Raw genomic sequence first — 5335 nt, 5'->3', positions numbered from 1 at the left:
GAGTTAGGATTACCATGAATTTGTTCTTTATGATGATCTGTTTTCCACTTATCCGTTGGAGGATATGATTGATCAAGGTCTAGATCTACATCCTCAAATATTTCTTCTTTATCGTTAAAATCTTCTGCAACAAAACGAGAATAATTAAAATGATCATTAAAATTTGTATTTCCTAATGCATCATTATGTGCTTCGACATGTGATTGATTTTCATCTTCTACCTGTATTCAATGTTCATATTCAATTGTGTTTGACATTTCTCCCTTGGAACATATACATTAATCGAATGTTTATCCTCTCAACAAAAGCATTGGACATGTACTGTTCCCCCTCGACATGAGTAGATGTAGGTAATTACTCCCCAACAACATCAACATGTATTTTTTATTGCTGCCCCTCGACTTGAGGGTTGGGAATCAAAGTAACAGATTCATCATTTATTTCATTAGTAATGGTGGAATCATTTGAACGTTTAAATACCTCGGAAACTTGATTATCTTCAATATTCACTTCGACATTGATTCCTTAAATCAAATCAAAATCAATATGAAAGGTAAGCATTGGATTAAAATCATCATCTTTAGAAGTAGAAAGAGTTGGATTATGAGGAAAAATAGTCTCGACTCTTTGAATATGATAGTCATCAAAGGTTAAATTGAATGCCTCTTCGATCCTCCTTGTTCATTTTTTCATCCCCCAATATGCAACTGAATTTTGTGAGTATCCAAAAAATATCACTTTATCAGCTTTGACATGAAAGGTTCAGAGATGATCTTTCAAATTCATAAAAAAACACTTAGAACAAAAAACATGGAAAAAATTTAGCATTAAGTTTCCTTTTGTTAACGATTTCGTATGGAGTGATATTGAATCTTCGATGTATGAAAGACCCATTTTCATGAAAACAAGAAGTAGAAATTGCTTCATGCCAAAAGTATTGAGCAAGATTCGCATATGTTAGCATTGTTCTTACAGCTTCACATAAGGATCAATTTTGTCGTTCCATAACTCCATTATGTTGTGGTGTATATGGAGCTTAAAGATTATGTGAATTACAAGGATTTATCAAGAAAGAATCAAGAACATGATTACTGAATTCGTTTTTACTATCACTCCATATTCTAAGGAATCTATTCTTTAAGCTTACTTTAATGCTTTTGATGAAGCAATCATGACTTGAACCATTTCAAACTTTTATCGAAGAAAATGAACCCAAGTAAAGTGTGAGAAGTCATCTACAATGTCCAAGATATTACCACTAGTTTACTTAATTGTTAAAGGGCCACATGAATCAATATGCAGAAGTTCCAAGGGTTCAACTATCTTCGAATCGACGACAATTGTATGTGCTTGCCGACGTTGTTTACCTTGTTCATAAGTTCCATGCAAGGAATCATTATTAAACTTAACTACAGGTAAACCTCGAACTAAATCATTTAAAACAAGTTCATTAAGATTTTTGAAATTCAAATGGGAAAGCCTTCGATGCCAAAGCCAAAATAAATATAAAGAAACCTTCGAAAGTAAGCAAATTGAAGGTAAACCAAAAATAGGCTTCATATCTAGCGTAAACATATCTCCTTTTCTTTTGGATTTTAAGAACACTTCATTTGTTATTTTGTTAGAGATGAACCTTCCTTCCTCATCAAATAGCACTTTATTTCTAGTTCCTGCAACCAACTACGACACACTTATGAGATTATGCTTTAGACCTCCGACATACACAACTCGATTAACAGTAAAATTTCCATTTTCAATTTGATCATATCCTTTGATTATGCTTTAGACCTCTCAAAAACTCCTTCCTTCCAGTCATGTAAAGCGAGAAACCAATTTTGATATACAAGTTCTCATCATATTACACATCACAATCATTTAGAGAGATTTAGGTACCCAAAGGGAAGGGGAACCAGAAATCAGTGAGTCAACTCGACGAGTTGGAGCGAGCTCCGTGTCGCAGATTAAATTGCCGACTTGACGACTCGGGGGCTTGACTCAGCGAGTCAGATCTGGGTTGGGAAACCCTAATTTCGGGACTTGGTGCCCTATTTATGCATCCTATTCTCCCCTTTAGGGTTTCATTTGCAACCTCTCTAGTCCTGAATCGAAAACCCTAGCCATCCAACTTCATTTCTTGAGCATTTGTGAAGATTATGGTCCATTTGGAGTGCATCTTGATGGTTTGGGAGAAAAGAGCAAGGAAGGAAGTGTAGATACAGCCTCCAGCTCGGTTTGGTGGTTAATAGAAGATAACAAGTCGATACCTTGAGCATTCATTTTATAAACCCCCTTCTTAGCTTGTATTTTGTCACTTTTGGGCCGTTTCCAAGGTTAATCTGAGTATTAAGCCCTTGAGGATGTATTAGACTTCAGATCTGGGTACTCTTGAGCTTCAGAAGCTCAGAGTTGCTAGCATTATCCAGCTATGGCTCCATTTCATGACTTAGACCTTCACTTTTAGCTTGGATTAAGAGTTTTAGCTTCATGGCACCTTTCATGCACGTAAAGTTAGCAACTTTATGTGTAGTGCTAGCATTAGGAGTCCAAATCTACGAGTTTGAGGTGTTGGAATGGACTGTAATCAACAAATTTGAGATGTCACGAAGCGGACTTGGTGAGTCGGTTCATAGACTCGGTGAGTCGGGTTGCAAACCCAAATCCCTTCTGGTTATCAACTAGATCAAGTGAGTTGAGTTGGTGAGTGACTCAACCGGTCTGAGTCCATAAGGGACAGGTAGTTCATCGTACTCGACGAGTTCAATGAGGTACTCGGCGAGTCCATGGAAATCCCCTTAGCTATTAAGATGGACTCGACGAGTTGTTCATACAACTCAGCGTGTCACAGACTAGACACATTCATATGTGGATGATGAACTCGCCGAGTCCAAGGACGAACTCGGCGAGTCGGTTGAAAATGGTCCCGATTGTATGGTTGAAGGAGAACTCGTCGAGTTCTTGCCAGACTCGACGAGTGGAGTCGGGGTAGCTTGGGGATTTGAGGAGTAAGGACTCGATGAGTTGGTAGAACAACTCGGCGAGTCGAGTCAACTGGAAATAGACTTTGACCGTTGACTTTGACCAAGTTGACCAGGGTTGACTTTTGGATTATTATGGCCTAAATGTTGTTTTGGTTATTGATAGTTCGGGAAGCCAAAGGGTTAGCGGTTCGGAAGCACATGCTAGTAGTTAGAAGTGTTCAGCAAGTCTTCAGTAGTGCGAGGTGAGTCTCCTCATGGTGTGCATGGGTCTACGGCCACAATGCTGGCCCATTATGTGTATGTTTATGTTTATGCTGATGGTTGTGTATAGAAGGAAGACCCGAAGGTTATTCCTAGGAACTTATTGTTATATGTTCCGGGTTAAGGCCCGATGTCGGGCGAGGCCTGAGGAATGTTACGAAGCTAGAGGTCTTTGTGATTCTTGCATGTGTTGGTATGATAGGTTCTGTACCGAGGGTCCGATGTCGGGGTAAGCCCAAAGTATGTGAGATAACAGTATGTCTCCGGACCGGGGGTCCGATGTTGGGGTGAGCCTGAAGTATGTTAGATAATAGTATGTCTCTGGACCGGGGGTCCGATGTTGGGGTAAACCCGAGGAAGATTCTTATCTAGTGTGTAGATTATACTTGTTGTCTTCGTGATAACTATGTGTGCCTGGTAGGGAGGTGAGTGTGGGCGAGGTCCCGTATGTCATCACTAGCTGAGTATGGATGGGGTTCCATAACTCGATATTAGTAGAACGGGGGCGAGGCCCGTGATTGGAAGGATGTGAGTGTGGGCAAGGGCCCGTATCTGACTACTAGTAGGAGTATGCATGGGGTTCCACTACTTGAGTAGCAGACCAGGGGCGGGGTCCAAGTTAGGCGAGGCCTTAGATCAGAGTATGGTGAGGGTATGTGTACGTATGTTATAGTATGCTATTTGATCGTATGTATATGTATGACGGGTGAGGCCCAGGGACTAGCGGGGCCTAAGGGAAACAGTTTCGTATACCGAGTCGGGCTCGATGCCAGGTGGAACCTGATGCCAGGGGGCCTGATGATGGATGGGGTCCGATGGCTGGCGAGGCCCAATGCAACGGGCGGGGGCCCAATATGTGGTTATGTGCTCTGGATTATGTATGGCATGTTTGGATCAGTAGATATGTATGGTATGTGGTAGCTTGGGGAACTAAATAAGCTTCGTGTTTATGGTTTTCAAATTTTTTTTCAGGTATTTTTGATAGCGGAATGAAGCCCTCTGGATGATCGCATGTCACGCACCAAGAAGTTTAACCTGGGATGTTTACTCTGATAAAATGATTAAGTGTTTTGGGAAAAGATACTCTGATGTGTCATATAACACTTTTAGTATGTTTCTAATGATTTAATGTCATGGTTTAGTAATGTTTTAAAAGAAAATTTTGGTCACGATTTTTGGGATGTTACAAGTTGGTATTAGAGCCTTGGTTTGAGGGATTCGGGCACACTCTCGGGTGTGACTGAACTCAAACTGAGGGCTTGGTATGAAAATTTTCAAAGGAAAAATTGTTTTTATAAAAAGGACTTTGAAAGGAAAAAGGATTTCGAAAAAGGAATAAGAGCTCTAGAAAGAGAACAGGTGTGGTGCATGCAATCAGCCGAGCTCAAGTATGTTCTCCCAAATTACCCATACAAGTTTATGTTATGATATGATTATGTGATCAACATGCTAGAGTTAGGGCTAAGGATCTAGGAGGATGCCTTATATGCCTGTTATATGTGTTATTGAGCTGCATGCTAGTATTGGTTAGACATTGGTAGGATGGCTTGTTTAGGTTATGCCTGATTATATGAGCTTATGTCGCATGGTAGTGCATATTCTTGATATGTGAATATGATTGTTTGCTTATATTATGGTTAAATTTCCCTTTTGTCTGAATGATGCTTGCTCTGTGCATTTTGGGACCCTGAATGATGAGAGCTAGCTATTAGGTGAATACGTTAAGTCACACGTAATCAGGGTTGAATAATCTTAGAGTGCAGGATTTGACCCTATTGCGCAGCTCTTGTTTGAGTCCTAAACATTATAGGGATGAGCCCTTACTCGAAGGATTATCTGAGCCTCGTTACATGTGATGGTATTCAGGTGATGGCTAATTTACATTATGAGGAGACCTTCAGTAGCTGAGGACTGGGTTGGGTCAGAGATTTCCCTAGGGTAGTCCTAGGATGTGATTAGTGATGGGAGCAGCAGTAGTTGTGAAAGGGAATTGGTGGAGTCGAGGCAGCTCTTGAGGAAAGTACAGATAGATGTGGAAGGTACTATGGTCTCGTACTACTGATAGCAGAGGATCCATACTCGATTCAAAAGACACC

The sequence above is a fragment of the Lactuca serriola genome, chromosome 6 (assembly GCF_051521515.1).
Source record: "Lactuca serriola cultivar US96UC23 chromosome 6, Lser_US96UC23_V15, whole genome shotgun sequence".
Taxonomy (NCBI): domain Eukaryota; kingdom Viridiplantae; phylum Streptophyta; class Magnoliopsida; order Asterales; family Asteraceae; genus Lactuca; species Lactuca serriola.
This window is presented reverse-complemented; position numbering follows the sequence as displayed.